Source organism: Motacilla alba, chromosome 6, assembly GCF_015832195.1.
Source record: "Motacilla alba alba isolate MOTALB_02 chromosome 6, Motacilla_alba_V1.0_pri, whole genome shotgun sequence".
Lineage (NCBI taxonomy): Eukaryota > Metazoa > Chordata > Aves > Passeriformes > Motacillidae > Motacilla > Motacilla alba.
This window is the reverse complement of record NC_052021.1, coordinates 11,959,516-11,972,562: the sequence shown is the minus strand read 5'-3', so window position 1 is coordinate 11,972,562 and position 13,047 is coordinate 11,959,516.

The following is a 13,047-nucleotide window of genomic DNA, read 5'->3' as shown; positions in this document are numbered from 1 at the left end:
ATAGGAAGAAAAATCCCTGTTACATTACTGCCAGCTGTTTACAAAAAGACATACCTAATTAATTGACTACTCAGCCCTACAGACACAGCTGGAACATGGCTCACTTCACTTGAGCTTGCACTTTAGCACTGGGTTTAACAGCTTTGGTGTGTATGCTCATATTTCTTCTCTTCTACTGCTGTGAAGTAGCAACCTTGTTAAAAATACAGTTGATGTTACAAGATACCTTAGTGGATGGCAGGAGTTTGTGTAAAAAACCAAGTAAGAGCCTTCACCTCAAAATGTTTTGAAGAAGGTGTAACTCTTCACAGAGTTAAAGCTGGAAAAGCCTATGGAAATGCTTGCTCTGAACAACCCTAGTCAGCAAGATAGTAAATTTTGCCAAGAATTGTATAATCTTTCTAGTATCGTTGGCTAAAAATATCTTCTTGATCATCATCTTGATCTGAAGAACACCCCTGCAACAGAAAGGGCATCGGCTCCAGTGGGTAATCACTCTCCAAATTAAAATTGTCCTCAGCTGCTGGTTATCAGATTTTTGGGTGGGCTTTAGTTTTTTTTCTGCTGACGCTGTGCCACTCTCCAGGCCAATATGTTTCAGTTTTTCTAATTACATGGTGCTTTATTTCTCTGAAGGTTCTTTTGTTCCATAATCATATTGCCTTTTCATTTTACTATATTAAATTGTTTGAGGCTCTTTATTACCAAGTAAAAAATTAATTCTAGAATAGCTTTTTAAAATTTGTGAAGTGTTTCCTTTCTGCTACCCTGCTCTCCAAACTACATCTGGTCTTATTAAATTGTGGATGTCATCTGTACACAGTTTTCTAGTACTGATACCATATATAGAGATAAATCACTTTGCCACTAAAAATCAACACATCTGTTTTTGTTTGTATATCTAAGAAACTGGATTGCCTGGAGCACATGGAAGGATCATGCTGGTTCGAAACTCCTTCTAATATGAACTGTGACTGCATTACTTGCTTTTGGATATCATATTTTGTGTACCTTATTGGACTTGCAGGAATGTGGGTTTTTTTCTACAAGTAATTAAGGGATTTTTATCAGTTGCCTTCTCAAAAAAACCTCAAAGTTGAACTTGAAGTTTAAGTCTCTAGAATCAGAATCCTTTAATGACTTCCTTCTCTTTCCTGTTTCCCTGTACCTGTACTCCCAAAGCTGAGGACAGACCTTCTCCATGTTACTAGTTTAAGGCCAGGTAATAATAGAGTGTTGAATTCTGCACCTGCAAGAAGTGAATGGAACTCCAGGCAGGTGAATGATGTACTGCAGTACATGCAGTTGCTAACTTGTGACACGGTTGTGTTTATAACAGTTGTTAGGTTTATAACATTGTTTATAACATGTTTATAAAAGTTCAATCGAGGTAACTCTTGGAGTATAAATGGACCAGAACTGTGCATATGTGGGTAACAGGACTGGAGTTGAGGCTGAAGCCAGCAGTTGGAAAGGAGCAGTGAAAGGCTCCCAGGGCAGAGGAGTGATATTCTACCCCTTAGGGGGAGATCCTATCAAACATGTTCTCACTTTTCAAGATGTTTCCCCCTCACCCTACCTACTCCATTCCTCTCTCTGCCTTTGGTGCATATTAGTTTTCATGGCAATTTAGCTCATGAGCAGTATCATTAGTAGCTTGGTTCTTGCTCATGCTTTGAGGTGGCCTCAGTTTCCCTGTTTCATCAATAAGACATTTTTACAAACTTGTGTTTGAAAGAAGAAAATGGGCTAGACTTTTCCAGACCTGACTGTTGTTCTGTAGGTTTCCATTTGGAAAGTTCATCTACGCAATAATTATGCTGCCAAAAAACATAAAAGCAAGACTGCAGATATCTAGTGACTAATTTGAATGTTTGAATATAGAATAATGGAGACTGATTTTGTTATTCTTTCTTTCTTTCTTTTTTTTTTTTTTAATTCAGTTTACTTGCTCCAGAAATTCCATTTTAATAGTTGAAAAAAAGCAGGAATGTCTTTTCAAGCAATAAACTAGAAAGTGCTGGCTCATAGAGCAGTGCAGAAATGGAGGCCTATACTCTCCAGAATATGGTAGAAGAGATGTTTTAGTCAGAGTAACACCTAGACACTACAGAGCTTCCTTACAGGAGAACTTAAATTTTAAAGGTGCACTTTTTCAAGCCTTTTAATTCTTTCGTTATAATATTTGATACTCCTTACACACAGAATGCAATTATTTGATGTAAATGAAGAAACTACAAAGCAGAACTTGTCAGGAAGCATTCTACTGCAGGAGCATGCACTGCAGCTAACTGCAGCCATAGGGAAGCTCTGGAGGTCTCTGCTGAGGCACCTGAGTTACTGCTGTACTCCTGGAAGCCTTGGTGAGGTGGGTTTCAGGAAAAACCCTAGTGAGAACTAGCTCACATTTCTCTAAGATGAGCAGATAGCCATAGATCTGGGACTTTGCCTAGCTCTTATAACTCTTGGCTCTTAATGAATTATGAGAGGTAAATTGTTTGATATTTGTGGAGTATTTAACTGTGTGGGACAGGAATACTGAAAAATGTAATGCAAGGGGAAAACATGACACCACAGCTGTGCAAACAATGCTAACATGTTTTTCATACCCTCTTCTCGCTCGCTGATTTGCATCTCCTTCCTCCCCTCACATGGTCAGAGAACACTAAGTTTGAGATACTCGAGGTGCAGAAAATAGATACGCTCTCATGTGGTTTATTATGGGCATAAGTTATTAATGATTGTTTAAAGAGCACAGTGAGACTCATTCTGTTACAGCCCCTGGGACATCAGCAGTAGTTTGAGTGCCCAAGAGGATTCTAAACTATGATCAACATGACACATACCAGTAGGTGTATCTTCAACAGAGGAATTGCCATGGGGCTATTTTTAGTGTAGATATCAGATATCTTAGGGTGGAAAATTGTAGAGCTCTCTTCCAAAAGATTCTACAAAGCCAGACAGGATGACCACAAAAATATAAGTAGATTTTTAAGACTCTAGCAAGCATGAATATGTTCTCAGAAAGATGAAGGGGAATTTTTCTAGTTGTGCGGGAGATGGAGGGACATGTCTTCCTAAAATTGTAGTAAATTATGGATTCTTTAAATTTGTTTCACAGGTTGTTACTTTTTCTCATGCTTCACAGGGTCAAGTCCTAATATCTCTTAATTTACACCTGCTACATGTAATCCTCTGCCTATTTTAAGCCTTGGCTGTACAGACTGAGCTGGTACATTACTGCCACGTAGAGTTCAGTGCCAGCTACTGAATGCTTTTTAGTGAAATTTATACAGCCTGTGGTAATCAAGTAATCCTTACACAGGACTGCTTTCACTAATCATGCAAATTAATCAGTGCCACTTTTTCTTACTATTTTATATGCAGCTTCCAAACAATAAAGCAGGATACCATTAGTATCTAATGCTAAAATAGTGACTCAAAGAGCAGGTATATATGGTAACAGCTACGTTTGTTTGGAACATAGAATGCATATGCATATAGAAATGCATAGGCACATACTCTGTGTAGCTGCACTGAATTGCATACTACTGAACAAGCGGCTGCTAAAGATTGTAATGAGAGAAGTAACTATGCTGCAAAGCATGACATGTGGCTCCATGATCTTAATTTTAGTAATATCTAATCTCTCTGTGGCAGTAATGCAGCAGCTCAATTTCCACAGTCAGGTGTAACTTCTTCTTAAAGTCAGGCCTGACTACATGAGAACAGAACAAACTCTGAAGATATTCCTCTAAAATTCCTTCCCAAACTGGTGGAGAAGTATATGTGAGAATGCTTGCTTGAATGAAGAAAAATCAGTTTGAGGACAGGACTTAATTAGTCTCTTGCTTCAGCAGCACTATGTCACTGATCTTATTTTCTGGAAATGTGCTGGTGGAGGTTTTCTGAGGTCTTTCTACTTATCTTGGATATGGAGGAAAAAAGTTTGGTTTACTTTTGAAGTGATAATCATAACAATTGAGTGGCTGCAAAATTGTAATCCTCCATAGGGGTTTTAATTGCTTAGCCTTATCATTTTTATGCAACAATTGATACAAATTTTCTTCTAACCCAGGAAATGATTGAACAAAAGCTCAGATGTTGGTGAATATCAGCCAAACGTTACCTGAAAATGTCTGTAGACTGATGTGCCTGCATCCTACTTCAGCAAGTGAAGTGTGTGGCTATTTCCTGCTGTTTGCAGATGGTGATCCATAAGGGTTCTTGCAGGTTAGATGTTACATTTTCTACTATTCATAGTATTAAAAGGAGTTACAGGACTGTAACTGTTTTACTGGTTATCTGGGCCCTCTCTGAAAATCAACATTTGATGGTAATGTGATCTCCCCATTTCCTGTGCAAAATCTTTTACTGTGCTCCCCAGCTGGAATTTCTGCTCTTTCCTGTTTCAGGGTGTTCATGTATGGTGACTGTTGGTATTTTTAAGTTTGCCTTTCCCTACCCTAAAGATTTTTTTGATAAAATGTTAGCACTTCTCTGTCGCTTTATTTTCTTCCTCGTCCTTTGGCAGCTTTCCACAGCTTTTGGCAGTCCCAGCTCTTTGTCCAAGCTGTCCAGCAGTAGATATTCTCATTCTGGGTACATTTCTCAGAAAGGACAACTTTTGTTGCCGTTCACAGAAGCCTCATAGAAATCCACACAATGTTTCCTTTTCAACCAACAACCTACTGTATCTCTAGGTTCTAAAGGAATCTTCCTGCTATCAAGCTGTAGCAGAGGTGAAAGTCATCTCTTTTACCTTACCCTCGACCTTTCATTACACATCACGTTAAACACTTAATTATCAGTTTAGTGCAATTACACTGGGGACTGAATTTTATTTTTTTTTCTGCCAGAAGTGCTGTGCCCTAGTCTTGAACTGCAGACATTAGATGGCCTGTTGAATGGAAATCTCAGTAGTGCTTGTGCAATTATTACACATAAAAAGTGGCTTTTGTACCTAAGCAGTAATAGGATCAGTAGTTGTGTCAATTTAAATGATTATTTATTAAGGACAGGATTAGTAAGAGCTCACTTGCCTTTAGGAGTAGAGTTAGAACCTTGCTCAAAATTCCATCTAAATCTTCTGTGCTTTAGCCTGTCCTTGTTTCATTGTGTTTAGCTGATCACTCAGCAGAACTTAAAATTAAACAGACATAATTAGGCACTGAATTAGAGGTTTTATTTTTATTTTTCTTAAGTTAGTAGTGCTTTCTAGTCCCTTGCAACTTTCAAGCTGTCCTGCAAGCACAAGTGCATTGTAGTCATAGTAGCAGCTGCTATTTTCTCTTGTTCTAAGCAGGGCATTCTCTGCCTCTCTATTCTTATCCCTCTGCATATTCAGTTTCCAAGCAAGAGCCTGTTGAAGGGTTATCTTGAGGGGAGAGTTCCCCTATTTCAGGGGGCCTTTCCTAACTAGAAATCCAAGTGTATTTGGAATGTAAACTTTCTTCAAACACATCAGGCACTCTTTTCTGGAATATTCTGAAGAAGTTCTCTCACTCGTGTTATTCAGTTTAGGTTTCATGTGATTTGCTCATGTCAATCTCTTAGACACTGGTAGCTAATATGAGTGTGTAGGTGCACAGTTTGTGGTAATTGGGGTGGGGCTGTGGGAGCCTCATCCCCAGTGGGCGCAGCTGTGAGAAGCAGGTGAGCAGCATTGACAGCAATGAGCCATGGAGTGCCCAGGGACACTGACCAACCACCAAAGGAACAGAAGGCACACAGGGGCAATGCATCAACATGAGGGGGATAAAAGGCTGGGCTAAAGAACAAGAGGAGCTTGTTCTGAGGAGACATCTGAGGCCTTCTGATGGGATATGGTGCTACTCTGTAAGGGTGAATGCTTAAAGCCTTCTCATATTGTATGGTGATACTCTGTGTACTGTGGCCATCGCAACTGTCAAGTGTGTATATATCTATAAAAGAAGGTAAGTAATTCCTGTTAATAACTTGTACCTGGCAAGGTGTGGCTGCACTATTAAAGCCTTCCCCCACCTTTCCCCAAATCCTAGAAAAAGGATTTTAAAAATTAAGTTGCTCAGTTCTTCAAGTTGCTCAGTTCTTCTATTTCTGGCCATAGAGGTAGAAGTAAGAGTCTAATTTGACACAGATGGTAAGTAAACTATTTCTTAAGTTTCCACTATTAGGACTGTAGAGTTTCAATTGATAAGCTTCAAACAAATTTTAAAAGCCTAGAGTATAATAAATTTAGAAATGAACTCAGGGTTAGAAGCAATAGGTTGCAAATGCAAGGCATAGTGGGAGATAACACTGAACAAATGCTTATTCTTTTTTTTTTTTAATCTCATGTACATAGATAAACTACTTATTGAAATGCTTTCATTGAAAGTACATCATGAGCCTATTGTAAAAGAAAATAGGATCAGCATATTAGTAAAATATTCATATAATACCAGATTTAGAGAAACTGTAAATGTTAGAATGGGCTGAGAAATAACTGTGGAAATGCAATCTGTGAATAAGAAATAAATTATTCAATGTTTTGCAAGGAAATACATATGAGGCAAGCTTGGGGTTGTAGGTGCAGAAGATAGTGATCAAAACTGGCCATTTTATTGATAGTCAGGACCCAGTTATTATATTTGTAAAACATGGACAGACTAGAAAATATGTGCAGAGCTAGCACTTCATCTAGTACATTAGTAGAGCATGAATAGAGAATGAAATTTTTTTCAAACCCTCAAAGAACTGAAGTCCCCTTACAGAGAATTCAAGGTAAATGGCAACAAATTCTTGGTGAACTCAAACATTAGATTATTATTAAACAGTGGCAAAACAGAGACTATCAGGTTGTAGTCAGGAAAGGGAAATTCCTCTACTCTGTTGATGGTGAACACTATGAGGCTGCAAAGATAAAGGCAGTGGAATATTTTTTTTTTCACATAGAGAATAATTTGGCTGGAGCGTGCATAAATGCACACTTGAGATCAGATTTGTTTAGGTATGGAATACAACTAGATGAATCAATGGTATGTGGTTCCCATTTTTAGCATTGATAATCTCACTCCTTCAGAAATATTTCATAGCATAAAATATTTCTATTTTTCTATTTCTATTTTGAATATTTCATATTCATAAAATATTTCTATTTTATAGGAAAATAGATAGGAATCTCTCCTTTGATATGCTTTTTTGGGGTACTCCAGGGCTGGGAAACCACCATGCTGAGCTGTCAGAGTCCTGGATAAAACCCTTCCTTTACTATGCATGGTGTGCAATGGCAGGCCATGACATGGGCTGCAATGGTAATTAGGTTTTATAGCATGAGTATTTTTGCCTTTTTACAATCTATTGCTAGACTGTACTATTTTAAGAGGTGAGCATGTGCCTGTTGAGGCTTGATCTGAGCTCACTAGCTGGAGTCTTGCACGCTACCAACAGCTGACAGAACAGAGAATTTAGCTCCAGTCCTGTACTGAATTTCATGCAAGCAGCCCCTGAACACTGTTTATGGATCTGCCTCCACAGATCTCGCTGGGAGACTCAAGCAGTCATCAGATTGCTTTCTATACCTGTTTTTCACTGTGTGTGAAGTGAGGTGGTCCATCTTTGTAGCTGGAACAGGCTCCTGGCTTGCTGAGGAAATACTATGTTGCCAAGATCCTTGGAAATACCAGAATGGAATGACGATGCTTCTATGCATTTTCTTAAATTCTTCCTTTGATTTTTTCCCCAAATGTTAAGTTTAGATACCAATATCCTGCAGTACAATGCACTCTTTCTGGCTCATCTTTGTCAATGCTTTCCATTCCTGATTGCAGGTGCGGCAGAGGCTCTTCAAAGGCAGAGCTTCATTTGGGGTGATAATAAGGCAGAAATCACCAGAGGGAAGGGAGGACTCAGTCTTGGTATGCCTGGGATTCCCTGCTGCCTGAAGCTCCCAAAATTGAAGGCTTGCTTGATCCCCTCCTGCTGTTCTGTCCCACATACTGCAAGCATTTTCTCACAGGAAAGTTTTGTGAACTATGAATAACAGTCCCAATTTTGAGGGCTATCAGATTCTATGAATTAGTCCAAAGTCCTCCTTTTTATTTTTTCCTGTATGGAGAATGACATTATTTCAAGATCATGTCAGGACAAACCTGACCATTTTAGACAATTTCTTTCTTATCTTTGAGATGCTCCAAAGATGCTCTGTGGCCAGACAGCAGTAGAAATGTGCATGAGGGATGCAATGTTGTGATTTGAACTGTGTTTCCAGCCATCTAGGAAAAAGTGAGATCTACATCAAGTCTTAAGGTATAATTTCAGTGATATTTAGCTGCTATAAACCATCTTAAAATTACTCGGTAATTTTAAAAAAGCACTCGGTTTTATAGATCATCTCTAGGACTTTCAAATGTGTGTCTATATTGCATCTCCTCTTGAACTGATTAAGAAAACCCCAAAACTGTGTTTCTTGATAGTAATTTTTTTTACACTTCCCTTTGTAATTTCCATGCTTTTACTGTTGCCATGTCTTTAAAAAGATCCTTTTACAATACAACATATTAACAGAAAGCTCTTGCAGAGGTTAGGTCCTTTCAAAAGACTAAATGTTTCTTCAATGCAGCATAGTTACTGTAAATCACTTGACATGGTTCAACTTCTAAATTACTTGGAACTTTCAGAAAGTTGTTTGGGATAAGGAGCTGTTTTAAGCATTGATGAAGCAGTCTGTGAAAAAGGAATAGTGATGCCAGTTTTTACCAGCTGGTTCAGGAACTGCTGACTCATTACCTCTGGGTTCATTAGAAAGGGTGTATCTGTTCTGAGTCTCAGGTAACTTCACCTTACCAGACTTGAGAAGCAACTACTCTGACACAGTGAAAACTGACTTGCCTAAGCCATGGACAAAAGACAAAGCCTAAATGCTATATTTGATTACTTTACACTCAGGAATTTGAAAATCCACGTTAAACCCTTAGGTGGTTGCTCTTTGAATTCAACTTGTTTGAGCAGTGGGCTTGAACTGAGCTTCTGAAGGACTCAGTAGAAAGATGGGAAAAGTTTCAGTCAAGAGTTTTTTCCTTTGTGCTGTCCTACTCTTGCAGTGGTACAGTAGTAACTCTGCTCAGAAGGCTTACACATACAGCTTGTGTCTTTGAAAAAGCTTACTGTGTTGTCATGAGCAAAACAGGAAACGTGTAATGGTATGATCCCCAGAGGAGCCGATCCAGGGCAAACTCTTCTGACCTTGTGGAAAACACATCCAGCTGAAACTCACAGTCAAATGGAAACATACAAGTTAACCACAGAAGTTAAGAAATATCCTCATCGTTGTGTTGTTTTAACGTGGAAAGTCTCTACATGAGCAGCTGAGCAATGAATAACACAGCCTGCAAGCTGATGCCACTGCAACTCTCTTCATCTTGTTTCCCTCCTTCTTAGAAGCAATATTGTGCCCCAGCTTGTTTTCATTTTGCAAGCAAAGTGGTACTTTGGAGTGAACTATATACTTTCAGATTTACACACTATTAGATATTGTTGCTGTCCCCAAATAGTAAGGAAAATGTAAATACCAAGGAGAGAGAGACATGATTCAAATTAATCTTAGCAGCAACAGCTAGATCGCTATTTAAGACTAAGATTTGATTGAGAACAGATATTTTGGTCCAGAAATTCTCTTTTCTGGACCAGACCAGTTCTCTGCTCTATGTAGTTTTGCATGTGTCAGGGTAAACTCTTGCCCTGCACAGGTACAATAATAGGATCCAAACCCTGTTCTGTGCAATATCTGAGGCCATGTTCCTTGAAATACATGGCCAAGGATTTATTTAATATTAAACTAGAATTAGGGGGGAGAAACATACTATTTGAAACCCAAAAAGCTGCGTTCTAGTTTTAGAAGCTAATGGCTATAATAATTGCCTTTGAAAGGTCTGGGGATAGTTTTAAAATTAGAAACCCTGTGAACTGTGGCAGTTTCATATATTCCAACTATAAAGCCTACTACATAGAGATGTATTAAATATTTATGAACAGACTAGTATTAATATCTTCCTTTAAAATTTTGGTTATTTCAGTAGCATGTGTCTTCACCTACTGATTGAAACAATATTACTTTAGCAGTCTTTCTGTTAAATACAAACCTGAAGTTATTCAGTGCAACATAAACATTTAGCTCTACAGTTTAGTCTGTAAACACTTAAAAGGTTGGAATGTTTATCTAAAATGGCCAGACGTCCAAAACTTGCAAAGCTGATCTGTTTGCAGTGTTAAAAGAAGTAGAAAACAAAGAACTTTACTCATCTGAAAATGAAAAAGAAAAAAACCTTCAATTTTACTCCCATCAATAATTAGGCTCAATTTAGGTGCAATTCTGAGTTTTCTTGGCACTGGTTTACTGATCCTGAACTTGTTTTAGAAGATGATTGGTTGAGGTTAGGACTGCTGCTGGAATCTCAGTGTAAATCCAGGTCCCAGTAAATGGATGAAAGGGATGGAACAGATGCAGGTAATACTGGTTTTGTATTATTTTTCTAAAAGACTCACTGGGATATATCAGGCTGAGAAAACCCAGAGGTTTAGGAGATGCTTCATGAGCACTTCAGTCTTGACTACAGTAAAAATGGCAATTTCTGTGAGAAGGGAGGAGCTACTGTCACACGGATGTGATTGTAACCTCACATTTTTGTCCTTATGCTACTGCTAGGAAATCACTACACCTGATTGCTGCTCAGTTCTTGGTTTGGTTACTTAATATTCCACAAAACTGTTAGCCCTGGCAATACATTGTAGCTGTAAAGTGTTTACTTTGATGTAATAAGTATAATGCTATTTCTTCTTTTTTTAAATTTTCCCTTAAATGCACTAAAATGCTGTGTCCAAGCTAATCTGGAACATGATGCATGTCATTATCACATCAGCTGTTGAAATCCTTCCGTCAAGTCATAAGGGAACTGGCCACTTCAAGTAAGGGGTAAAGGGTAAGCAGCAGAAACCATGAGGATCCAAACAGTGACTATAAAATACTATACTAACATTTTCATAGTTCACAAGAAAGTTTGGTTTATTCTGTGAGGAAAAAGCAAATGAAGTTGTGAAGGTCTTACTGTATACAAGTTAGTTTGGCTGAGATCAAAATTACATGATCCTTTAAGGAAATCACATTGTAGAAGAAAGTCTTATTTTTGGTTTGGTGGGTTTTTTTGGGGGGTGGGGGGGGGAAGGTTGTTTTGATTTGGTTTGGTTTTAATTATTTTGTTTCCTTCATACTACAGCCAGAATAGCTGCTGTTTGACGAGCTATAGCTATAACAACAGGAAAGAACTCAAAGGAGTTTTACAGTTAAACATTGATTTGCAGACATAAGGGAACTATATGTTTATCTGGCATAATTCTTCTCAATGTATTTAAGAGTAATTACTCTCACAGATATTTCATAGGTCTGCCCATAGATATAATTGCTATAATAACACAAACGACCACTTGAATCCTCCAGTGCACTCCTAGTGATTGGATGTCTGATATTACCCCATGTTTTGATTTGCTAAATACCCCGAGGTGACTCTGTTTTGCAAACCTTTTTCATCCTTGCTATTAGTGCGATGATAGCTGCTCAGCAGGGACACCGTCACTTCAACAAAGCTTTGGTAGACAGTAAGAGGACTCCCTCTGTTGGCAAATCTATGGGTAACTGAGAGATGAGAATTATTCTGTTCTTGTATCTTCCTGGGATACTTGAATTTTGTGAAATCTCAGCAATTTGGTTAATGATGTTGTGCTTCAACAAACAAAACTAACTAGCCACAATCTGCAGCAGAACTGTAAACTCAGACACTTTAATTCTGGTCTCTTTACATCTGAGCATCATTGTTAAATTTTTTCTATTAACACATTTTTGTGTTCTCTGCTGTATAAGCAAATTAAAATTGAAGGAAGCAGGAATATCGGTGGCTCATGTTTATGGTGTTAAGTGCTTCTCAGGTGACATAGCACAACTATTTTAAGCAAAGAAAAAATGCTTTTCCATATTTCTAGGAAAGGGCTCTGACTCATCATAGAATGTATTAAAATAGACTGAAACTCTGAATCTTAAATGTTAGCACTGAGCTGTCATTCCTTTGTGCTTTGAGCCAGCTCAGAGAATAGGCTTTGCTGATGGCAACTGCTTTGTAGAAAACAACAATTTCTTTTTTTTTTATTACTTCTAAATATGAATATTTAGTCTAGTTCAGGATGCAATGAGGCTCCCTTCCTTAACACTTTAATCAAAGGCGGTTTGCAATGTTCAAAATAAGGATAAGAGGTACAAAACAAAAAACCAAAAGCAAACCAAAAAGCATTTGTGGCCAGCTGTAATCACCTAGGACTCAGTGAGCTGGAGAAAGAAAAGAGTTTTCCTTGGCAAGGGTGGATGACCATTGCATGGAGTTTTGCGGAGCTGCAAGGAATGGAGGCTGTTGGGGTGCTGGCTGCAGGGGACCTGTGCCACGAGGCCACCCGAGGCTGCACTGCTGTGCATTCCACGCCACCAGGAGACTCCTGCAACTGGAAGGCAAGCAAAGAAGTATGTGCTGATTCAAAGTATCAGCTGGGTGGGCAATACCTGTTGGAAAAATGCTTACTCAGCTTTAAATTTGCCTTCTTCCTTTTAGACAAATGCTGTCTAGTTGCTGTCAATACCAAGAACATAAATCTGACTCTATTCAGTTTCAGTTAAATACTGTGTTGTCCAGCTCTCTCAGGATCTGACCCCTAGTCTGTGGTTAGGGTGCTTACCTGCAAGTAAGGTTGGGCTGGGACACTTATGAAAGGCAAATTTGCAGTGCTTGCACTTGTTAATAGTTGCAAAATATTTTGAGCAATCTTGCTTAAAAGGTCATCTGTGCTAAAGATGGCTTGAATGACATTGTTTTCCTTAAATGTGGAAAAGGTTCCTGGTGAGTCAGGGCTGAGTCATGGGAAGATTATGCTGCTTCTCTATATGAGACTTGGTGTATTGTGTTCCAAGAGTTATGTCCCAAAGAACTGTTTTGCCACAGTAGGATGCTGCTGCAGCTGGAGGCATGGTTTGAGGAGGTGCTGACCCATATC